We start from the raw sequence: 26,292 nt of genomic DNA, 5'->3' as shown, positions 1-26,292 counted from the left end.
TTAGTAGTGAAACATTTTGCATACAACAAATAAATACACACAAAGATGTATTCGGCATAAGGATAGAGGTACATTTTATAGCTTTATAAAGACTCCCCCCCTTTTTTTTCTATTTTAAGACTTTCAGATTTCTAATAACTGGTTTCACAGCCCTAGGCAGTTCTCAGCTAAAAAGCCTTAAATTTGCACATTAAAGGAAACAATTCGGGTGAAAATCAAATAGCAAAATTTACATCATAAGGTAGAGAAAAGAAGTCTGGTGGTGCTAGAGCAGATGCTTCTGCAGTGTGCTTTCTTTTTTAAAGGACATTTCTGAGTGTCTAAACTACATTTTTCTTTTTCTTTTCTTTTTTTTTTTTTTGAGACGGAGTTTCGCTCTTGTTACCCAGGCTGGAGTGCAATGGCGCATTCTCGGCTCACCGCAACCTCCGCCTCCTGGGTTCAGGCAATACTCCTGCCTCAGCCTTCCGAGTAGCTGGGATTACAGGCATGCGCCACCGTGCCCAGCTAATTTTTGTATTTTTTAGTAGAAACGGGGTTTCACCATGTTTACCAGGCTGGTCTCGATCTCTTGACCTCGTGATCCACCCGCCTCGGCCTCCCAAAGTGCTGGGATTACAGGCGTGAGCCACCGCGACCGGCTAAACCACATTTTTCTTTAGAAATCCAAGAGTAGCCTCTGTTGCAATACTATTTTAGTCAAATACAATTCAGTCAACTGAGAATAAAAAAGTAAACTTTTGCTCAAAAAAAAAAAAAAAAAAAAAAAAGGCAAGGTCTTAGGAGAGAGGTCTCAGGTAATTTGGAAAGTTTATTTTGTCAAGGTTGAGGAGTCCATGACAGCCTCAGGAAGTCCTGAGGACATGTGCCCAAGGTGGTCGGGGCACAGCTTGGTTTTATACATTTTAGGGAGACAAGACACATCAATCAATATGTAAGAAGTACATTAGGTCTGTCCAGAAAGGCAGAGACAACTCAAAGCAAGGCCCCCCATACTGGGGGCTTCCAGGTGAGAAAGAGGTGGTTGCATTCTTTTGCGTTTCTCATAAGTCATTCCAAAGGAGGCAGTCAGAATATGCATCTATCTGTGAGAGCAAATGGATGACTTGAATAGAATGGGAGGCAGATTTGCCCTGAGCGGTCTTGAACAGGGCCAAGATATTTTTCTTTCACACAGCTAACGTCTGAGATCTTATCCGGAAGCTGCTGCTTACCAGTTACAGGTGTTCTATTTAGTGTGAGACTGTCTTTCCCTGGCGCCAGCTGCGACCAATTATTATTGCAGCGAGACAGTTTAACAACTGCCTGACCACCACCTGATGGTTGCCTGATAATCCTGGTGGGGGGCCCTTTTCCTGCCCTGCTCATGTCTGCCTGACCACTACTGCAAAGACAGAGTCTTCTGACATCTAAAACTCTACTCTCTTTTGTATTGCTTTACCTGATCTTTTTGGTTGAGGGAAGATGGTGATAACAGAAATTACTTTGTATTTAAAAAAATTTTGACTCTGGTGTGCATAATGGCTAGTGAACGGGCTGATCACAGAGTGGGCTGACTGGTGTAGGGTTGCCCAGGGGGAATGTGTTTGTAATGAAATGCACTGTGAAAACATTGTATGATCCAGTCCCCATGGCATGTCTCTTTCTGGAGACCTAGGATTCAGTGTGGGGCTCTCTCCTAAGTTCAGTGGTCCAATTAAAAGGTAGAGACCTATATAAATGGAATTGGTCTCCTTATAACATCTTATAATAACTTTATATAATTTTGTGTTACCCTAGCATTCATTTTTAAATTGTCCTCTAACCACAGCCAAACTTCTTTTAAAAAAAGCTTAAATTCCCAGGCTCTTTCTATACTTTGAGATGCAAATTTTCGCCTTTAGAAATGCAAATTTAGGGTTGCCTAGCTAACAGTTGCCTAGGGCAGTAAAACAGGTAATTGGAGAGTGAATTAAAAAAAACCTCACTATTTAAAACTGACAGATGAAAAATCTTATACATCTGTAAGAGCTGCTTCTGTTCATGTTTGTCTATGTATATATATGTTTTATGTGTATGTGATATTTCACTACCAAAATATATGAAAACACTCCAACTTAATGAAAAGGTAAGTGCTTAAATCAAATATTTTATCAGAAAAATAGAAACTTAAATGCCTTTAGTTAATGTGACTTTAAAAATCTTTAGCAAATAAAGACAATTTAAAAATTATTGATAAAATAAAATAGAAACTTCGGAATTTAATTTAGACATTTTGTCTAAGATTATTGATCTACTGGTTTGATACTATATCTGCTAAATGTTTTAAGGTCATAAAACATTTATGCTTTTATGTCATTGTTTGATTCCTAACTTATATATAAACTTACGGTTTTAGATTTGAGCCTTTAAAACAGAACGAGGCCTACTTCAGGCGTTGTCCTTTATCCTGGACTCTGCATCTAGTACACAATAAAAATACCTTTTTAAGTTTCTTACTATAAATAGGAGTTACTGACAGTTAACATAATCAATGTATGTGGTGAAAACTGCTAGATATAAAAGAAACAATTCTATATGCAAAGTTATAAGAAAAGTAGATATATTTTGGTGAAAAGCTTATGAGAAGGCATGGGAATATGTTTTCTGTTAAAGGGGAAGTAATTTTGCCTAGTTTAGAGGTTTGCGTAAATTAAAAGAGTAAAACAGATGGATAAAACTAAACCCAAGCATCTAAGATCACCTCCCCCTTGACTTCCACACTGCATTTCAATAAAGCAAAGGCGCCTCCTTAATCGCCTTCCTGTAGATAGCAGGCATGATATGGGGGAATCTTTTGGGAAGGCATTGTTTCTTTCTTAAACAAGATCAAACCCCCACCCCATGCCTACTCCATGGACCAAGACCCTTTCACATGTCATTTCTAAGGCTGTAAACCCAAGACCTTTTCACGTGTAATATCTAGAGTTGTAAGCCTGTATCAAGGCAGAGCTTTTCTTTGTTAGATGAGCTTGGCAGTTGGACAACTATGTCGCCTTGCTCCCGGCCCCTTCTTTCCTAGTTCGGCGTCCGAGAGGTTTGTTTCTTGTGGCTGTTGCTGCTTCAATAGATCTTGTAAAAGGAATTCTGTGCGTGATCAAGTTTGTTAAAATTTAAAATAAATTATTTAGTTTTTCTATGAATTCAACATTAATATCAAAAGCACACTGATGCTGGGCACAGTGGTGCGTGCCTATAGTCCCAGCTACTCGGGAGGCTGAGGCTGGAGGATCGCTTGAGCCCGGGAGCTCTGGGCTGTCGTGTGCTATGCGGATCGGGTGTCCACACTAAGTTTGGCATCAATATGGTGGCCTCCCGGGAATGAGAAACCACCAGGTTGCCTAAGCGGGGGTGAACTGGCTCAGGCTAGAAATGGAGCAGGTCAAAACTCCCGTGCTGATCAGTAGTGGGATCGTGCCTGTGAATAGCCACTGCACTCCAGCCTGCGCAACATAGACCCCGTCTCTATTTAAAAAAAAAAAAAAAAAAAAAAAAAAGGCACACTGATGCCACACACTGGGCTCCTCTGTCACAACAATGGTTTCCCAGGAGCATTAATCTGTTCTTTAATAGAAAATTATAACAGGCTATGAGAGGTTTATGGCAATCATAGCTTCTGGTCAAACTTATTGAGATTAAATGAATTTGTTTATAAGGTTTTATTAAAAATTAGTTTTAGCATGGTGACCTCATCGGAGGGGGGACCACGAGGTTGCCCATGGAGGGGTGAACCGGCACAGGTCAGAAACAAGGCAGGGCAGAACTCTTGTGCTGATGAATAATGGGATGGCACCTGTGAATAGCCACTGCCCTTTAGCCTAGGCAACACAGCAAGACCCTGTCTCAAAACAAACAAACAAAAATTATCTTTAGTGTTAATGCTACACTAATGTAAAAGTAAAATTTGGTTTTCTCTCTTGTTTTTTTTTTTCTTCCCTATGGAAGAGTCTCACTCTGTAGCCCAGGCTGGAGTGCAGTGGTGCAACCTCAGCTCACTGCAACCTCCGCCTCCTGGGTTCAAGAGATTCTCCTGACTCGGCCCCCAGAGTAGCTGGGATTACAGGCGAGCGCCACCACACCTGGCTAATTTTCGTATTTTTAGTAGAGAGGGGGTTTCACCATGTTGGCCAGCCTTGTCTGGAACTCCTGACCTCCAGTGATCTACCTGCCTCGGCCTCTCAAAGTGCTGGGATTACAGGCATGAGCCACTGTGCCCAGCTGGTGTTCTCTTTTGATAAAGAAAAAATTTGTTTTTTACCTTTTGAGTAAACTAAAAATAAAAGAGGGAGAGAGCAAGATATTCAGTTGGCTTCATTCCATCTTTCTTAGGTCCTATTGTTTAGGAAACTGGGTCTCTGCTCTACCAAAAAGTAAATGTTTTTTATTTTTAAAGTCTTTGAATTATCATTGTGGCTAAGTCAATTACTTATTTTAAAGTGACTTGTAATTCTATAATGCAACATAGAGTGTTTTTAACCTTTGATATTTGAGAAACTTTCAAACATTCAAATTTCAAGTTGTAATTCAATAATCCGTACTTCATTAGCTTTTTTAGATAATAGGTCCCCTGAAGTCTAAAAGAAACATATTTAGCTTATTTCATATGTTAAAATCATACAAGAAAATTCAAATATGAAATGGTTTTTAACTTTCTTTGGGTTCTACTGATATAAATGTGTTATTAACATATGTTCCAAAATTGGATGAGGTCCTATAATTCTTTTTTTTCTTTTTTTTGAGAGAGAGTTGCGCTCTGTCTCCCAGATGGAGTGCAGTGACACATGAGATCCTATAGTTCTGATTTGTCTTAGTATCCATTGTCAAAATAATTATGATTATTATGCTAAGTTTTTGACATAGAAATAACCAAATTTCCTTGCCTTTAACCATGGCTGCCCTAAAGCTTTTGTCTTCCACAGAGAGTTATTGTTTTACTTTGATTCTTCTCAAAAAGCAATTAATAATCAGCTATAGTCCAAAACTAGCTTATTTAGGGAAGTTCACAGAAAGGACTCTGATGGGTGTTTTTAAATGTAGATTTCTGATAACTTTGGAGATTGTGTGATATAGCTGGCCTAGAGTTAGAACCTGTACAATGCCATTTTATAAATTGACAAAACTGTTTCCATTCTCCTCACAATGACTGCTAACCTTGGCTTCTGTAAACTGCTAGATTATTTGCAGGATGCAAAGTGAGGGAAAGCTGCATACCTTCTCTTATCTGTAACTGCCAGAATTGCTGGCCTTGGTTTACCAGAGTAAGCACCCCCAGATAATTCCATCCTGGTGCCAAGTAAATAAAAATCTATGGATGCCACCCCTACCCAGACGATGTGTAAACGAATGTTTATCTCAGCATCTGTGAACCCCTTAAATAACAATCAGAATGTCAAATAGTCCCCTGGCCCTCGAAATGTCCGGAACCCCCTCACCCTCCTCTCCGCCCAGAAGGTGATTTGAATCCACTGGCCCTCAGAATGTCTAAAGCCCCTCACCCCATCCTCTCCCCTCACCCGCAAGGTGATTTTACGGGTATAAAAGGTCTTGTCACCCTCTTTTACGGGGCCACGGGTTGGAGAGACGTGAGTCCTCCGTGGTCGCCGGCAATAAACTGTGCAATTTGGCATACTTTTGTTCTGGTGTTGACTTTCTGTGCTCAGTTCGACATAACAATTGTACCACTAGAGTTGAGAAACAAATTTCCAGAATTCTCATTGTAGAGCTACTGTGTTCATGAGGATTACTAACCCCAATATCAAATGAAATAAATTAATTTCATAGAAATGAACTAATAGAGGACTGAAATATATTTATAACCCTTTTTGTTTGAAACAAACAAGAATTGTTGATTCTTTATTTTTTTATTTAGGCAAGAAAACTTTTAGACATGAAATCAACCTAGGTGTCCATCAATAGTGGATTGGATAAAGAAAATGTGGTACACATACCCCTTGGAGTACTATATAGCCATAAAAAGTAATGAAATCATGTTCTTTGCAGCAACATGGGTGCATCGACTATCCTAAGTGAATTAATGTGGGAATAGGAAGCTGAGTACAACATGTACTCATTTACGAGTGGGAGCTAAATATTTGGGAACTCATGAACATAAAGATGCCAATGATATGCATGGGGGACTACTAGAGATAGAAGGGAGGAAGGGCTTGTGGGTTGTAAAACTAACTATTGAGTATTATACTCACTACATGGGTGATGGGAGCGTTTATACTCAAAACCTCAGTATCATGCAATATACCCCTGTAGCAAACCTGTGCATGTTCCCCCTGAATCTAAAATAAAACTTGAAATTATTTTAAGAAGATAACTTTTTTCTTTTGGTCTATTTATGATTTTTAACAATTGAGTAAAGTATACTCTTATGAGCAAAATCTGAAACACATTTTCCTTTTACCTGATTTCTCCAGAATTTGGAAACGGTATTTGACAATTCTTAATTTATGACAATATAGTTATTTGCATAAGTTCAGTAAGAATCTGTTTTCTCTTGTAACAGGACACAACTGGAGACATTGGATATTTTATCAAGGCTTTGACTGGAATGATATTTTTTCAGAAATAACCAAACTGCTTTGAGAAATCAAAATTGACTTTATAGAGCTGAGAAAAACCCCTTGGAAAAAATGGCATGGTACCCTCTCTATGCAATTCCTTTACAAAGCTCCTGACCTGTGATGAGTAAAAAAATGTCACTTTCTGAAAGACCCAGAATGTCGAGTTACTTTGGAACCTTGACAAGAGAGGAATTCCCCCAATTTGTACAGTTATCTGTTTACACAGCTATCTGCGGCACAAATAAATCCTTGGCTGGGGTTGAGAGGCCTTTAAAAGTCTAATCTGAGATTTCCTTATGAAAAATTTTCAGCAAAGCCAATTCAAAAAGAGCCTATTGGCCAATAATTACTCTTGCTTCACTTTATGCAAATACTCAGGCCAAGTGTAGTAAGACTACAATTTATTTTACAAATAAATTGCTCCTACTATGATTTGTCTTTGGTAAAAATGGGGACTGCAGAGAGAAAAATTGTTTCAAAAGAAACTACAGTAAACCTGTTATTAGCTTCTAGACGTGTTCATTGTTTTTCCATTTTTATTATTTGTCTATTTATTTAGACCGAAGCCTGAATGCTTTCCTGCTTCCAGTCTCCCAACTAATGTTTGCAATTTTTTGCTCCCATTTTTCTCACTTAAAATCACAAGAAATTAAGACTGTGCTTTGTTTGAAGCTTTGCAAACTGAAGTTAGACAATGTAAACTTCAGCATAAATTATACACACCTGTCTACTCACCAGAGCCCCCACCACATTCATTCCTGCCTGCCTTTTGAGGTATGGACTTCTTGGTACTCTAGTCTGAATCAGTTTTCCAGTGTTGCCCTCCCTTTTTGCTATAATTTGGCCCTTGACTCCCCCCCGCCGCTTTCTTTTTTCCTTTCTTTCTTTTTCCACCTATTTTCCCTGTGAAACATGAGACTTCATGATCTCTTAGGAATGAGCCTTCCTACCAACATGAGACCTAACCTCACCTTCTAGGAATAAACCATACTGACAATAAATGATTAGGTTAAACCTATGAAGAGAGATATTTTTCAAAAAAACTTTTTTTTTTTTTTGGAGGGGAGACGCCTATAATCCCAGCACTTTGGGAGGCTGAGGTGGGCAGATCACTTGAGACCAAGAGTTCAAAACTAGCCTGGCCAACATGGTGAAACCCTATCTCTACTAAAAAAACAAAAGTTAGCTGGGTGTGGTGGTGTGCGCCTGTAATCCCAGCTACTCAGGAGGCTGAAGCAGGAGAATCGCTTGAACCTGGGAGGTGGAGGTTGCAGTGAGCAGGGATTGTGTCACTGCACTCTAACCTGGGCAACAGAGTAAGACTCCGTCTCTAAATAAATAAATAAAAACTGAGGTTTTAGGACTCCCAAGTCAGTATGCCAAAGTGAAAGGTAAGGTTGGGAACTGAGTCACGAATAAAACTGCCTTTCTCTTCTTCACAAAGAGGCAGCTGGGATTTCACATGCTTACTTTATTTTATGCAAAGTATGGATTTACTGAGCATGCAATGAATGGACTTTTTCCTCTACCCACTTCTTTGCATGTGCTAAATATAGATTCATTGAGTACTAATGAAGCCTCACCACTTGCATCGTTGCCGACCCTCCCTCCATTCGGTTCTTCCACACCTTCTTACTCTTCCCTGTTTATGTATTGAAGCTCACAAAACCCTCTTTGGAAAAGACACAGGTCACAGATACTACTTTAACTTGTGTTTCTTTTTCTTGAGTGTAAATTAAATCTCAAATGAGATCTGCCCTAGTCACTTTTTGGTTTGCAATCCTCAAATAGTCCTTTCCCAAAGTTTTTCTGGGAAAATTCAGTTAGTGCTAGATGTTACCAAAGATCACTGGGAGTTATTTCAGTAAGAGGTAATAATCATTTGGTTATCTAATTGGCTTTTTTTTTTCATGATTTGTGAATCAGAGATGCCTCCATTCTATAAAATAGAATGAGAGGTCCTATTGAGAACAAGGAAGCAGAACAATAGAACAAAAGTTGACTGATTAACTTCAGGTTACTGCAGGTGACTTTTTTCATAAACGTTAAAGCAGAGGGGACTTTTTTATTATACTGACTCCGACTTGTATTCCCTGATTTCAGGAAAACGGTCTGATGTGCTTCCTTAGAGTTCCAGTTTAATTATATGGTGTTTAGCATGAGTGACTCCATTTTGGTTTGGTCTGGTCCCTTAGGGCCCAGTGTAATAGCTCAATCTAAAACAGGGGCCTCCCATAACTTTTGTTAGAGCAACAAAAGTTGCTTTTTGTTAGAGCAACAGGGGATTCAAATGTATTGTGACCATTAATCTTAATAAGGTTAACCAAAGTTGCTAAATATTTTTCAAGTTAGAAAGACTGAACATCTACCCAGAAATAAAATGACCAATAAATGGAAATCTCCTACTTGAGGCCCTCTTTTTTTTTTTTTCTTTTTAAGGTGCGTATGCCTCTATAAATAGATTATAGAGAAACTCTTTCTATCCTAATGAAGTAAAAGGAACCTGTGATGAGATTTCATCATTGGGCCGAGGGTGTAATTGGATTTCATCTTGGGCAGAGAATGTAATTGAATTTCACCACGCGTACCTGCTTTTTGCCCAGGGAAATGTAACTAAATGGGCCGGAACATCTCTTGTTCCACTTCTGTAACCGTAGATTGGCAGAGCTTGAGGAGCCTCTGCTATAGGTTAGGACAACCCCTCTGTTGTGCTGTATCCACAGTTGCTGAAGACAAGATTTGGGGTAAGTCATGTTCAAATGAATAGGTGCCCCTTTGCAGGCAGAGGACTGAAAACTTTCCATGTAATATTAGATTATTGTTCGTTTTTCATTTCATAAGCAGTAAAAACATGAGAAAACTTTTGTCCCATCTCCTGATGTTTTGAAATGTCCACTTCATTTTGTTGGGAAGACAAAGCTACAGTGATGCCCAAGCTAGATAGGCCTTAACACAATATGGTGTCTTGTACTTGCAGAGCTGTAGCTATTTCAGAGAAAATGCAGCAGAGGCCACAGGGTCTCTGTCAGCCTTCCTCAAGTTTACTGAAATACATGTAGTACCTGCATGCTCTAATGAGAAATAGAAAGATTTCATAGTCATTTGGAGATTCAAAATGCTCTCTCTGCCTCCATCAAGAGTGACTACTGTAAATAAAGGAGCCAAGGACAATTGCCAGGGAAAGAGTCAGATCAAACAATAAAAAAGGGAAGAAAGAAGGGAGGAAGAAGGGAAAAAACAAATGAAGGGAGGGAGGAAAAGAGGGAGACAGGGAGAAAGGGAGAAATGAAAGAGAGGGAAAAGGAAGTGAATGAAGTCAAATAGAAAACTTGCAAAAGAAAGTGGGAGGTTTGAAGTTTAGGATAAAAGGAATAAAAGATCCAGATGAATTTTTTAAAAAGCAAATTAAAGTTATGAAACACTGAATGAAAGAAAACTGAAATCAGCCTAAGGAGCAGAACAATATTGCTCAACAAGGGATGGTGGTTTTTAAGATATCTGTCTTAGTCAATTCAGGCTGCTATAACAAAACATCATAGATTGGGTGGCTTAAACCACAAACATTTATTTTCTACAATTCTGAAGGCTGAGAAATCCAAGATTAAGGCATCAATACATCTAGTTTCTGCTGAGGGCTGTCTCCCTGCTTTGCAGGTGTTTGCTTTCTTGCTGTGTCCTCACATGGAAAAAAGAGAGGGAGAATTTGCTGGCATTCCTTCTTGTAAGGCCACTAACTCCATTCACGAGGTTCCCACCCTCATGACCTCATCTGAACCTAATAACCGCCGAGGGCTCAATTTCCAAATACCAGCAACCACATGTGTGAGCTTAGAAGAGGATCCTTCCGCAGGTGAGCCCTGAGATGAGGCTGGCCTACGACTTGATGGCAGCTTTTGACAGACTGTGCCTCAGAGGTCTCCAGGTGAGCCCTTCTCAGATTCCTGAACCACAGAAACTGTGAGATAATCAAGTTTATTTGAAGCTACTAAATGTGGGAGTTAATTTGTTATGTGGAGTAGATAACTGCCACACACAGCTCCTGACAATTGGCATCTTGATGCATGTTCTGTGCTCCAGGTCCCAGTAACTGTGCCCACTCCTTATTACCACAGGTCACAGTGGACCTGGCTCTAGGGCATGATACTCTCTTGGTGTATTAGTCCATTCTTGTGCTGCTAATAAAGACATATCTGAGACTGGGTAATTTATAAAGAAAAAGATATTTAATGGACTCACAGTTCCACAAGGCTGGGGAGAGCTCATAATCATGGAGGAAGGTGAAGGAAGAGCAAAGGCACGTCTTATGTGGTGGCAGGCAAGAGAGCATGTGCAGGGAAACTGCCATCTATAAAACCATCAGATCTCATGAGACTTGTTCACTATCACGAGAACAGCATGAGAAAAACCTGCCCCCCACTGAATCCCTCCCAGGACACATGGTGATTATGGGACCTACAATTCAAAATGAGATTTCAGAGAGAGGACATAGCCACACCATATCATTCTGCCCAAGGCCCCTCCCAAATCTCATGTACTCACATTTCAAATTACAATCATGCCTTCACAACAGTCCCCCAATGTCTTAATTCATTTCAACAAGCCCAAAAGTTCAAGTCCAAAGTCTCATCTGAGACAAGGCAAGTCTCTTCCACCTATGAATATGTAAAATCAAAAGCAACTTAGTTACTTCCTATATACAATGGGGGTACAGGCATTGGATAAATTCTCCCATTCCAAATGAGAGAAATTGGTCAAAACAAAGGGGCTGCAGGCTCCATGCAAGTCTAAAATCCAGCAGGGCAAACAAATCTTAAAGTTCCAAAATGATTCCCTTTGACTCCATGTCTCACATCCAGGTCACACAGATGCCAGAGGTGGGTTCCCATGGCCTTGGGCAGCTTCGCCCCTGTGACTTTGCAGGACACAGCTCCCCTCCCAGCTGCTTTCATGGGCTGTCATTGAGTGTCTGTTACGTTTCTAGGTTCACAGTGCAAACTGTCAGTGGATCTATCATTCTGGGGTCTGGAGGACGGTGGCCCTCTTCTCGCAACTCCACTAGGCAGTGCCCTAGTGGGGACTCCATATGGGGGCTCCCACCCCACATTTCCCTTCTGCACTACCCTAGCAGAGGTCCTCCATGAAGACTCTGCCCCTGCAGCACACCGCTGTCTGAACATCCGGGCATTTTCATACATCCTCTGAAATCCAGGCGGAGGTTTCCAAACATCAATTCTTGACTGCTCTGCATCTGCAGGCTCAACACACCGTGAGGAAGCTGCCAAAGCCTGGGGCTTGCACCCTCTGAATCCGTGGCCTGAGCTGCATATTGGGCTCATTTAGCCACGGTTGGAGCACCTGGGATACAGGACACCAAGTCTGGAGGCTGCACACAGCAGAGGGACCCTGGACCCAGCTCAGGAAACCATTTCCCCTCCCAGGCTTCTGGGCCTGGGATAGCAAGGGTGGCTGCAAATTTCTCTAACTTGCCCTGGAAACATTTTCTCCATCGAGTTGGTGATCAGCATTTGGCTTTTTGTTACTTACACAAATTTCTGCAGCTGACTTCAATTTCTCCTCAGAAAATGGGTTTTTCTTTTCTACTGCATTGTCAGCCTGCAAAATTTTCAAACTTTTATGCTCTGCTTCCTGTCGAACACTTTGCCACTTTGAAATTTCTTCTGCCAGATACTTTAAATCATCTTTTCAAGAGAATCAAAAGACAAGCTACATATAATAATAGAATATTTTCTTTTGTACTTTTTATTCCTCCATTCTAAGTATTTAAAATAACTGTTGTTTTTATTTTCCTGTGATGTGTAGAATTTACATAAGTTGGGATCTTCAAAGTGCAGGGATGAACTTTGTGGTGGTAATGTGGATCACAGACTATACAGAATGAGCTAGGCCCCTGGACCCTGTAGCATCGGAGTTCACTTTTCAGTCTCCTTCATCACATGGCATGCCACACTGCTGGACACAGTATCAGCACACAGAAGAGAAGCTATGATATTGAGGCCCTCAGTTTTTTATTAACCTACAAATTTACCTCTTTGAGTCGTTGAATCTGAACTTTTCCTCTCCGAGATCATCATTTGTAAAAAAAGGTGTTTAAGATCTTGATTCCAGTATTCTTGGGTTATATAATCTGAGTGTGGTAGTTCCATTTTTAATTTTTTTGAAAAAGAGTTTCATGTTTTTTGTAGCATTACTCACAGTGGCCAAGATATCCAAATAAACTCAATGTCCATTGATGGATGAAAAAAGAAAATGTGGTAAATGCATAGCATGGAATATTTTACTGGCTAAATTTCATATAGCTAATCAAATCTCTAAGTTTCTCTGTGCTAAGAATCGCTTTTCTATTTTGGTTACCACCAACTTTCGAAGAATTAGAAAACATGGCCTTGCTATGATAGATAGCCCAACAGATTTGGACTGAAATTCTTTTACACAGAGCAAAACTGAGTGAGAAAGCTGTGTGGCGTGTAGGGGAAAAAGGCTAGAATAGGGTTTTATAAGTGATCAGTTGATCCTGTATAAGCAGAATTGATTCTTGGTGTTTTGGGTCATGAACAAAGGCGAGAGAGTTTTGATTTCTGTAACAGTGTATTGGCTTCAGAGGGCTAAGATAAGCTGCTCAGATAGGTACATTTAAATGAGATTTTTGGCTGAGTGCAGTGGCTCACGCCTGTAATCCCAGTACTTTGGGAGGCTGAGGTGAGAGGATTGCTTAAGGCCAGGAGTTCAAGGTTACAGTGAGCCATGATCATGCTACTGCACTGCAGCCTGAGTGACAGAGCAAGAGCCTGTCTCAAAAAGGAGACTTGTGCGTGTGTGTGTGTGTGTGCGCTAGCTGGTAAGGCTGCCTTTTTATTATTATTTTTAAAATTTCTTTTGTGTGTGTGTGTATGTGTGTAATTTCTTTTTTTTAAAATTTATTTATTTTACTTTAGGTGCATACTATATCTGGCATTTCTCCCATGTTATCCCTTCCCACCCTCCCCACCCCCCATTGTCTCTCCCCTACCTCCTCAACTGTCCCCTGTGTGTGATGCTCCTCTCTCTGAGTCCATGTGTTCTCATTGTTCAACACCCACCTATGAGTGAGAACATTAGGTGCTTGGCTTTCTGTTCTTGGGTCAGTTTGCTGAAAATGATGGTTTCCAGATTCATCCAAGTCCCTACAAAGGACACGAACTCATCGTTTTTTATGGCTGTGTAGTATTCCATGGTGTATATGTACCACATTTTCTTTGTCCAGTCTATCATTGATGGGCCTTTGGGTTGGTTCCAGGTCTTTGCTATTGTACACAGGGCTGCAATGAACATACATGTGCATGTGTCTTTATAGTAGAACGATTTATAGTTCTTTGGGTATATACCCAATAGTGGGATTGCTGGTCAAATGGAATTTCTATTTCTAAGGTCTTGAGGTATCACCATACCATCTTCCACAATGGTTGAACTAATTTACACTCCCACCAACAGTGTAAAAGTGTTCCTATTTCTCTACATCCTCTCCAGCATCTGTTGTCTCCAGATTTTTTAATGATCGCCATTCTAACTGGCGTGCGATGGTATCTCAATGTAGTTTTGATTTGCATTTCTCTAATGACCAGTGATGATGAGCATTTTTTTCATGTTTGTTGGCCTCATATATGTCCTCTTTTGAAAAATGTCTCTTCATATCCTTCACCCACTTTTGAATGGGATTGTTTGTGTTTTTCTTGTATATCTGTTTTAGTTCTTTGTAGATTCTGGATATCGGCCGTTTGTCAGATGGGTAGATCACAAACATTTGTTCCCATTCTGTTGGTTGCTGATTCACTCTAATGATGGTTTCTTTTTCTTTTTTTTTGAGACAGAGTTTCACTCTTGTTACCCAGGCTGGAGTGCAATGGCATGATCTCGGCTCACCGCAACCTCTGCATCCTGGGTTCAGCCAATTCTCCTGCCTCAGCCTCCTAAGTAGCTGGGATTACAGGCACGCGCCACCATGCCCAGCTAATTTTTTTTTTTGTATTTTTAGTAGAGACGGGGTTTCACCATGTTGACCAGGATGGTCTCGATCTCTTGACCTCATGATCCACCCGCCTCGGCCTCCCAAAGTGCCGGGATTACAGGCTTGAGCCACTGCGCCTGGCCTAATGATGGTTTCTTTTGCTGTCCAGAAGCTGTGGAGTTTAACTAGATCCCATTTGTCTATCCTGGCTTTTATTGCCATTGCTTTTGGTGTTTTAGTATGACAAACCTACAGCCAATATCATACTGAACGGGCAAAAGCCGGAAGAATTCCCTTTGAAATCAGGCACTAGACAAGGATGCCCTCTCTCACCACTCCTATTCAACATAGTGTTGGAAGTTCTAGCCAGAGCAATCAGGCAAGAAAAAGAAATAAAGGGTATTCAACTAGGAAAGGAGGAAGTCAAACTGTCTCTATTTGCAGATGACATGATTGTGTATCTAGAAGACCCCATCGTCTCAGCCCAAAATCTTCTCAAACTGAGAAGCAACTTTGGCAAAGTCTCAGGATACAAAATCAATGTGCAGAAATCACAAACATTCCTATATATCAATAACAGACAAACAGCCAAATCATGAGTGAACTCCCATTCATAATTGCTACAAAGAGAATAAAATACCTAGAAATACAACTAACAAGGCATGAAAAATTAGACTTTTTAAAGATGACAGAAATGTTTGTGGAGAAAATGTGCTTCTTAATTTTTATTATTTTTATTTATTTATGTATTTTTTAAGTTGCATTTTAGGTTTGGGGTACATGTGAAGAACATGCAAGATTGTTGCATAGGTACACACGTGGCAGTGTGGCTTGCTGCCTTCCTCCCCCTCACCTATATCTGGCATTTCTCCCCATGTTATCCCTCCCCAACTCCCCACCCCCCGCTGTCCCTCCCCTATTTCCCCCAACAGACCCCAGTGTGTAGTCCTCCCCTCCCTGTGTCCATGTGTTCTCATTGTTCAACACCTGCCTATGAGTGAGAACAGGCAGTGTTTGATTTTCTGTTCTTGAGTCAGTTTGCTGAGAATGATGGTTTCCAGGTTCATCCATGTCCCTGCAAAGGACATAAACTCATTGTTTTTTATGGCTGCATAGTATTCCATGGTGTATATGTGCTGCATTTTCCCTGTCCAGTCTATCATCGATGGGCTTTTTAATTTTAATTGTATTTGGGCTCTGGGGTACATGTGCACATCCTGCATCCTGCAGGATTGTTGAATAGGTACATACATGCCATGGTGGTTTGCTGTCTCCATCCCGCCTCCCCGCCGGAAAATGTACTTTTTAAAGCGAGGTTGATTTGTTAGAATATATCTTCATATACTTAAAGAATCTGTAATGATATTGAGAATAAACTCAAAGTTCATTAAATACCTCAACTTGGATTATTTTCCGGTCGGAGAACAGTGCAGGTGATTTCCTTTCTCTGCTTTGAAGAGTGTCAGGCTTAAGACATTGGCCCTTCTGTTTATACTCAGAGTCTGAGTATAAACCAAGTACCCTGGGCCCACCAATGGAAGGGCCAGTGGAGGCCCATGGATAGCATTACCGACAACAAAACTATAGTTCTTTCAAATTTGGTCATTATTGCTTGCGTAGTGGCTGGATTTCTGCTTCCCTTTTCCCAACCTCATACTCAGTCTGGGGGTCCATGATCTGAAGCCAGGGAGAAGTGTGAAGTAGGGACTTGAACCTTCTCTTCTTTGTCTGAGAACAAAAAGGAATTTGGGATAAATGGCATCCTGGGAAGGCTGTTCCCCAGGGAGGCACGCTCTGTTGGAGTGGACGTGTTGCTTGCAGAAGACATCGCTCAATTCTTCCCGATGCTCACCTTTGAGAGTTGTTCATGGTCACAGTGGGGCTGAGGAACCCTGCAGACCAGGCTGCCAGGGGCAGGAGGTAAACTGCCCTGGGACTTGCTTCCTCCTCTGAGTGGATCCCTGTGGCCAACCCTCAGCCTTCAGCTGGACAGTCACTCTGTTGAAAGTTGTGTTTTACAAAGACCTCAGAACTCTGATTATTAATTATCAAGGAAAATATGTGCACATGGACTCCTCAGCAGCTCTTCAGCCATTAGAATATGGGAGCAGCTCTGTGCATACCGACCCCGCCCCATTGCTAATTCTGCTCCAGCCACACTGGCCTCCAGCTTGCTACTCATTACTCAGGCTGTTACTCCAGGACTTCATGTGCACCTCTGTGCTGGGAGAGCTCGTGGTACACACCCTTGTCTTATTCAGATCTCTGTTTAAACGTCCCATTGCAGGAATACTTCTTGTGTCCATCTCAATCAAAATCTGTCAGCCCTGCTCCAGCATTCTCTGCCCCATTTTCTTGCTTTTTGTTCTCGTTAGCACTGATCACCATTTCACATTTTTCTTATTGTATTTATCATGTCTTTTCCTCAGTAAAATATAAATTCCACATACAAGTATTATCGTCTGCTTTGTTCATACTATAACCCTACTATCTAGAAGAATGTCTGATACATTATAAGTACCCAGGTCATATTGTCATTTAAATGAATTCAAATGCATTTGTAATCACATCCTGCTCTAGCAGGCTCCATTACATTATTTTAAAATGCTCTCCTGAACTCTTTAGTTTTTCACTTTCTTATTTATTTTTGAGACAGAGTCTCACTCAGTTGCCCAAGCTGGAGTACAGTGGTGCAATCTTGGCTCACTGGAATCTCCGCCTCCTGTGCATCAGCAGTTCTCCTGCTTTAGCCTCCCTAGTAGCTGAGACTACAGGTGCCCAACTCACTGCCTGGCTAATTTTTGTATTTTAAGTAGAGATGAGAGTTTCACCACGTTGGCCAGGCTGGTCTTGAACCCCTGACCTCAAGTGATCTGCCGACCTCGGCCTCCCAAAGTGTTGGGAGTACAGGCTTGAGACATTCTTGTCTCTCTTTATATTTCTTGTCACTCTTTATATTTTAAATTGGAAACCATTTAAAATTTAATTTTTAATATGATATTCAGTAAGTGGTTAGCATTTTCTTCCAGAGAGCCCATTCTGTCAGCACAAAGGGATTTATGTACATTTATATTTCTTGTTAGCCTCTTTTTTTTTTTTTTTTTTGGGAGGAAGGGAGGAAGGCAGGAAGGGAGGGAAGGAGGAAGGAAGGGAGAAAGGAAGGGATGAAGGAAGGAAGGAAGGGAGGAAGGGGGGAGGGAGGGAAGGAGGGAGAGAAGGGAAGGAAAGGAAGGAAATCAAGTAATGAGAGAGACATTGCCGACCTGGATCTAGATGTTTACAAGTTGATTTCTTTTTTATTTTTATTTTTTATTTTTTGAGAGAAGGAAAGAAAAAAAAATGAGTAAAGGAGAGGGAGAAAGAGGAAGAGAAAGAGGGAGGGTGAATGAAATATTGCTTTATTCTGAAAAAAAATGGGTATTAATAATGGCCAATCAATGTTTCATTTAAATCTATGAGTAGGTGTGATGTGGTATTGACAAGAATGTATATTTTGTGTATTTGAAGTGGGGAGCTCTATAAATATTTATTAAGTTTACTTGTTCCAGATCTGAGTTCGAGTCCTTGATATCCTTATTAATATTCTGTCTCATTGAATCTAAGTCTCTATGTATCTGGGTGTTAAGGATCGTTAGCTCTTGTTGTTGCATTGATCCTTTTACCACTATACCTTTGTTGCTTTAAAATCTATTTTATCTGATACAAGAATTGCAACTCCTGCTTTTTATTTATTAATTTATTTATTTTTGCTCTCCATTTGGTTGGTAAATCTTTCTCCATCCCTTTGTTTTGAGTCTTTGTGTATCCTTGTATGTGAAACAGGTCTGGATGTAACCTGCCGTTGGGTTTTGGCTGTGTCTTTTGATTGGGGGATTTAGTCGATTTAAATTTAGGGTTACTGCCATTTGATGTTAACTGGCTATTTTATCCATTCGTTGATGTAAATTCTTCTTTATGTTGGTGCTCTCTACTTTTTGGTATATTTTTAGAAAGGCTAATACTGGTTGTTTCTTTCTGTGTGTAATGCTTCTTTCAGAAGCTCTTGTAAAGCAGGCCTGGTGGTAATAAAATCTCTGAGTACTTGCTTGTTCATAAAAGATTTTATTTTTCCTTCAGTTGTGAAGCTTAGTTTGGCTGGATATGAAATTCTGGGCTGAAGGTTCTGTTCTTTGAGGATGTTGAATACTGCCCCCACTCTCTTCTGGCCTGTAGAGTTTCTGCTGAGAGATCTGCTGTAAGTCTGATAGGCTTGCCTTTGTGGGTAACCTGACCTTTCTCTCTGGCTGCCCTTAGTATTTTCTCCTTCATTTCAACCCTGGTGAATCTAATGATTATGTGCCTTGGGGTTGCTCTTCTTGAGGAATATCTTTGTGGTGTTCTCTGTATTACCTGGGGTTGAATATTGACCTGTTTTGCTAGTTTAGGAAAATTTTCCTGAATAATATCCTGAAGGGTATTTTCCAGCTTGGATTCATTCTCTCTGTCACATTCAGGTACACCTATCAAACATAAATTTGGTCTTTTCACATAGTCCCATATTTCTTGGAGACTTTGCTCATTCCTTTTTATCCTTTTTTCTCTAATCTTTTCTTCACGTTTTATTTCATTAAGTTGGACTTTGACCTCTGATATCCCTTCTTCTGCTTGAACAATTCGAGTGTTTAAACCTGTGCATACTTCTCGGAGTTCCTGTATTGTATTCTTCAGTTCCATTAATTCACTTATATTCCTCTCTAAGTTGTCTATTCTCAATAGGATTTCATCAAACCTTTTTTCAAAGTTCTTAGTTTCTTTATGTTGGGCTACAACATGTTCTTTTAACTCACAGAAGTTTCTTATTATCCATTCCCTGAAGAGTGGTTCTGTTATTGGGATGCGCTCGTTCTCCATCAAGCCTTGTTTCATTGTTGATGTGGAACTGTGATCATCTTTAGAGGGAGAGGCATTCTGATTTTGAGTATTCTCAGCCTTTTTATGCTGGTTTCTCCCCATTAATGTAAATTTATCCTCCTGTCGTCTTTGAAATTACCAACTTTTAGATTAGGTCTCTTGAGTGGAAGTCCAAGTTGTTAGTTCCCAGGGTCAGAGCAGCGGCGTTATAACTGTTGGTGCTTTTCTTCCCAGGATTCTCCTGTCAGGCTTCCTTCTTGTGTCCGTAGTAGGTGACTCTGCCTTCCCGGGGCTCCAAACCTTGGTCAGAAGGGGAACCAGTCTCGTTTACTCTGCGCCGAGAGCTGCCGCGCCGAGGTGCCGTCACAGCTGCTGCGCTGGCCTCAGGAGTCGCGCTGGCGGCCCGTGTGGGTCCTCCAAACCTCGGTCAGAAGGGGAGCCGGCCCTGTTCACTCTGCTCTGAGAGCTGCCACGCCGAGGTGCCGGCGAAACCGCTGCGCTGGCCACAAGAGTCGTGCTGGCGACCTGTGTGACTCCTCCACTGGGGATCTTCTGCTCCGTGAGCCACCTGAATTTGTCTGAAAGTGTGGCGTCCTCTAGTTCTCTGTGCTTTAACTGAGAGCTGCAATCCCAAGATGTTATCGATTGGCCATCTTGTGTACATTTATATTTCTTATGCTAAACCAGACCCTACAAATTCATTTTCTGTCAGGTTCATATAGTCATCAGGTAATCTGCTATTATCCATTCATAGTTTTAGAAAAATGATAAAAAGATATACATTACTTATTTCTGAACAATTATTAATGTTTTGTTTAAGAATACATGCTAGAGTTAGGCAGCTCTGGATCTGATTTCTAACGCTGCTCCTTCTTAGCTATGTAATCTTTGCAAGTTACTTAGTCTCTCTTGACTCAGATCACCATTTGTTAAAAAAAAAGTTGTTTAAGATCTTGATTCCAGTTTTCTTGGGTTATGTAATGTGAGTGTGATTGCAGAGTGGAATTGTACATGGTAGTTCTGTTTTTAATTTTTTTGAGAAAGGGTTTCATGTTCATTGTAGCATTATTTACAGTGGCCATGATATACAAAGGAACTAAATGTCCATTGACAGGTGAATGAAGAAAATGTGGTAAATGCATAGCATGGAATATTTTTTTTCAGTCTTAGAAAACAAGAAAATCCTGTTACATGCTACAACATAGATGAACCTGGAAGATATGATGCTAAGTGATATGATGCTAAGCAAGATAATGACAAATATTGCATTATTTAACTCATACAAGGTATCTAACATAGTCAAACTCAGAGAAACAGAGAGTAGAATGGTAGCTGCCTAGGGCTCTGGGGAACAGGAATTAGGCAGTTGCTGTTCGATGGATATAGAATTTCAGTTATACACAATGAATAACTTTCAGAGATTATCAGCAGTCACAGCATTTTTTGCAGGAGTAATCAAAATGGTATTTGACTTACTTTAGCATTATTAATTTAATTGAAATATTCCAGTGCCTAAACTGTTTGCCATAGTTCCTATGCAAATCATTGGTAAGAGGATGATATCATAGAATTCTTAACCTGATTTTATTCATAGTTACTTGTGAGAGTCTTGCAGGATGATAGCTTTATGATACCAAGTGTTGACACAGTAGGTCTGAGTTTTGTAATACCTTGTTAGATAGTTCTTACAGCTGTTACTTCTACTACAGTCTTAGAAAATGCACTACTTAATTGATATGTGTATATACATATATAAGAGCAGGTCTGTTTCTCTGAAATTTACGTTGTATTTTGGTGAGAGATTTGAACTTTGAATGTACAACCATTAAGTTAACTTCGACAAGATTTGACCATGGACAAGATGAATTATTGACAAGCTCTTACTCTGAGAAAGCCCCCAGTGTACACGGAATCTCATGTTATATCAAAGATATTTTATTTTATGAGTCATTAAATTATATATAAATAATTTTGAGGTCTTCCTAGTGATATTTGGAGAATATGAAAGCTTTCTTGGCGTCAAAGCCAATTAAATAGTTTCTGAAAGAGCAGAATTACTGTCATTTAATCCCCTCCCTATCTGTTTTTGGCTATTTTATCCTTTTTCCCTGTTATCCTTTTTATGACTTATCCCTGACCTGTAAAATAATTTTTTCTTCTGCTTCTTCAGACATTAGCATTTCCTACAGTGAAAACTTGGGTTTAATTACTCATCCTTTGGTATGATTTTCACTGGGAGCCAGCGAATCTAAAAGATTCTAGCAGGGTTTTAATTATTTCCTGTATTGTTTAAATTTGTTTTTCATTGTATCTCATTTTATTTTGTTTTTTGGAGATACAATGAAGATAATAATCACCTTCACCTTCATTATTTTAATTACTTTTTAGCTTCTTTTCTCTTCTTGGAAAATAAAAGAACAGCATGTTATAAAAAAGTTTCCTCTAAATTAGCTTTTTGTATACAACCTTTAAATAATTAAAATTTCAAAGTCTTTTAATAGAAGTTATCATTACACAGAAGGTGTGATGTCTACATGTTCTTAATCAAATGAAACTGTGCTGTCTGATTATTTTTTTTTTTTTTTTTGAGACGGAGTTTCGCTCTTGTTACCCAGGCTGGAGTGCAAGGGCGTGATCTCGGCTCACCACAACCTCTGCCTCCTGGGTTCAGGCAATTCTCCCGCCTCAGTCCCCCGAGTAGCTGGGATTACAGGCACGTGCCACCATGCCCAGCTAATTTTTTGTATTTTTAGTAGAGACGGAGTTTCACCATGTTGATCAGGATGGTCTCGATCTCTTGACCTCGTGATTCACCCGCCTTGGCCTCCCAAAGTGCTGGGATTACAGGCTTGAGCCACCACGCCCGGTCTCAAAATGTATTATAAAGCTACAAAGTTACAGTGATTAAGACGTTCTGGTGTTAGAATAAAGATAGGAAAAATAGGCCAATTGAATAGAATAGAGTGCTAGAAACAGATTCAGATATATGTAGGTACCCAAATTAGAAAAAAAGATCCTTTCTTTTTAGCAAATGAGGTTAGATCAACTGGATAACCACATAGGGGAAAAAATGTGTCCTCTTCCTAATGCATACACTAAAGTCAATTCCAATGGAGACTCAAGTGTGGAAGGTAAAGAAATAGAGTTTCTATAAGATTACATATGAGAATAATTTTCTGACCTTGGGTTGAACCAATATTTCTTAAATCAGATATAAAAGATTAATACATAGCCAGGTATGGTGGTAGGTGCCTGTAATCCCAGCTATTTGGGAGGCTCAGGCAGGAGAGTAACTTGAGCCCAGGAGGCAGAGGTTGCAGTGAGCCAAGATGGCACACCTGCACTCTAGCCTGGTGAACAGAGTGAGACTCCATCTAAAAAAACAGACAACAAAGCAAACAAAAAACTAATACAAATTGAATTATATTAAAATTATAAATTTTGTTTATTAATATGTACTATTGAGATAAAACACAATTCACACAAGGGGGAAAAAAGAATATATACAAACACATACACACCATATATATATAACAGCTACACAGCAACAAGAAAAATAAAAATGGTCTAAGTGAAACAAAATTTTTTTATCCCAAGGACTTGTACAAGCACCATACTTTAGTGGATGCAAAATGGACTGTGGGAGGTTAAACATATGGTCCCCTATTTGTTCATTCCATAGAAGTAGGGTCTATGGCCTTGAATATATTGTGGCAGTAACTGTGTTGACCCACTGAGTGTGGTGAAATGATGCTATGAGATTTCTGAGGCCAGGTCATGACAGGCCATGGAAATCTTCCTCATTTGAAGAGGCTTCCTGTTGGTATGCTCCATACTAGAATCAAGTCTTCTTGATGTGAGAGGCCAAACTACACGGCAAGCTCGAGTGTAGGTGCTCCAATCAACTGCCAGGTGAGCCCAGACTTGGACTGATCTCAGCCCAGGAGCTAGACATACAAGTGAGGAAGGAGTCTCCAGATGATTCCAGCCTTCAGCCCCGAATGCTGGGTAGCAGAAACACACTCTCATGGCTGAGCCCTGTGCAGTTCCTTGGGCCACAAAACTGTTATAAGAAACTGACTGTTGCTTAATGCCCTGGGGTGGCTTGTTATGCATCAGTAGTAACTAGAACATGGCCAAATATCAATAAGATAATCAACATTTGAAATCATGAGATATATAAACATTAAAATCAATTAGATGGAAGTTTTTGTCTAAGTTATTTATTACTTGATAGCAAGTCATCCCAAAGTTAACAAATTAATATAACAATAATTTTTTATCATTCATGACTCTGTGACTTGACTGGGCCCTGGTTCTTCTGTTTCAGGTGACATTGACTATTGCTAAGACAGCTGGAACTTCCAAAATGACCTCACTCATGTGGCTAGCAAGTGTGCTCATGGTTGGCTGGAAGCAGAGCTGGGACTATGACCAGGAGTTCTGGTTCTCCTCCCTATGACCTCTCCACGTGGATTACTGGGCTCCTCTCAGTGTGAAAGCTGATTTCCAACAAAGAGCATTCCAAAATTAAGAGTTCCCAGTGTTCATAAGTGGTTGTATAGTCTTCTCTTGCATCACACTTGCTAAGCACCCACTGGGCAAATCTAATCACATGGCCAAGACCTGAGTCAGTGGGGATGGGGATACACACGGCAAAATACCAGGAGGCATGCTTCATTAAGGATCAATAAAATAGCAAGTAAATACAACTTCATGCACTCACTATTAGAGCTGAACCAAAAATCGGGGAAACTACCAGATCTGAACACGGATGTGGAACTCTAGAATTCTTATTTATACTATATGGAGGGGCAATTTTTGCTATACGATCACTTCGAATAACCATTTTACAGTATTCAGTAAAGGTAAATGAATGCGTATTTTATGATTCTGCAACAAAACCCTACACATCTGTGCACCAAAATAGGTGCATAAAAACGTTCATAGCAGACTAATCAAAATATCAAAATTGGAAACAAACAAAATGCACACCAAAACAGAACAGAGTAATAAAACTATGGTGTTTTCATAGAAGAAAAATACTATTCACCAGTCAAAATAAATGAACTGTTTCCGCATATAAAATATGAATAAATCCCACAAGTAACATATTTACAGAAAGAGGCCTTAAACACAAAGGGTTTATTTATCTAACTGCATTTACCTAAATGTTTCAAAACAGGCAAAATGATCTCTGGTAATTAAAGTAAGGAATAATGGTTACTGTTTAGGAGGGGGATTGTGGATTATGACTCGGTGCAGGCATAGGAGAGAATATTAAGGTGTTTCCCTGGTGTGTGTGTTTTTTAAAATTCATTGAGATTTACACTCATGATTTATGCATATTTATGTATGTGTAAATTTTTCAATTAAGTTTACTTTAAAATACTGAGCTACTGGTTTCAAATGCATAGATTACCAGATCCTTGCTTAAAAGTCATTTTGAAAGATTCCCATTTTTATTTTTATCAAAATATCGAAAGTTAGTGTCCAAGTACCTTCTACTTTGTCATCTTCTAATCAGAAATTTTGAAATGCAGGTATATGTTATAAAAATAACTATTTTTAATATAAAAATGAATTGAGACTAGTACCTTAAACATACTTTAGAAGATGTTGAAACTGTAGGATGAACACACAGATTGACTAGCACTTTGTGAGCAGTTACAACTCGAAAATCATCTTCTCTAGATGGGAAGGAAGCAATTTTCAACTATGTGGAGTCTGATAAAGATTATAAAGCATGAAGCTCTATGCGTATAAATTGGGAGTCTTCAGAAACAGGGAAACCATTGTCTATGTGTCTAGAATAGTAAAATCTTTGAGGCTAATGACAGTATCTTATCTTTTGGGGACCCCATATAGTAATTTTGAGTCTTATCAAAAGGTGCAAGAAAAGTGAAAACATGATTTTTTTTTTGAGATGGAGTTTTGCTCTTGTTGCCCAGGATGGAGTGCAATGGCACGATCTTGACTCACCACAACCTCTGCCTCCTGGGTTCAAGCAATTCTGCTGCCTCAGCCTCCCAAGTAGCTGGGATGACAGGCATATGCCACCACTCTTGGCTAATTTTGTATTTTTAGTAGAGACTGGGTTTCTTCATGGTGGGCAGGCTGGTCTCAAACTCCCGACCTCAGGTGATCCACCTGCCTTGGCCTGAAAGCATGTTTTTAATTCAGCAGTAGAGCCAGGAAATGGAAATAAAAATAACCTAGCTCAAGAGGCTTAAAAAATACAGATATAAAAAGAACTAATTTGAAAGTCTGTATACCCATGTCATCATAATAATATGAATTATTATGGTTTAGGGAAGAGGAAGAAAGATGAGAATCAGAATTTTATTCTTTCTTGTTGAAAATCTAGACTTCCTCACTTATTGCCAATCTGAATATTTTTCAAGTTGTGGTCACCTTTGTCATTTGATATGGTTTCGATGTTTGTCTCCTCCAAATTTCATGTTGAAATGGGACCTCCAATGTTGAAGATGAGCCTTTGGGAAGTGTTTGGTCATGGGGGCAGATCCCTCATGAATGGCTTGGCAACAGTCTCGTAGTAATGAGTGAATTCTTGAGCTATGAGTTTACACAAAAGCTAGTTGTTTAACAGAGCCTGGCGCCTCCTATTTCTCTGTCTCTCTCTCCGTCTGTCTCTTGCCTCCTCTTGCACTACGTGACATGCAGGCTCCCCTTCATCTTCAGCCATGATTGTAAGTTCCCCAAGGCCCTCAGCAGATGGCCGATGCTGGTGCTATGCCTGTACAGCCAGCAGAACCATGAGCCAAATAAATTCCATTTCTTTATAAATTA

General features: G+C 39.9%; 1 long non-coding RNA gene across 1 annotated transcript; it reads left to right on the top strand.

The window, feature by feature from the left end:
* The first annotated feature begins 1,965 nt into the window (after nt 1–1,965).
* Nucleotides 1,966–26,292, top strand: LOC144582886 (uncharacterized). Its single transcript, XR_013536420.1, has 2 exons — nt 1,966–2,107; nt 23,813–26,292. It is a non-coding gene; the product is annotated as an uncharacterized LOC144582886 (long non-coding RNA).

This window comes from Callithrix jacchus, chromosome 5, assembly GCF_049354715.1.
Source record: "Callithrix jacchus isolate 240 chromosome 5, calJac240_pri, whole genome shotgun sequence".
Classification (NCBI taxonomy): domain Eukaryota; kingdom Metazoa; phylum Chordata; class Mammalia; order Primates; family Cebidae; genus Callithrix; species Callithrix jacchus.
This window is presented reverse-complemented; position numbering and strand designations above follow the sequence as displayed.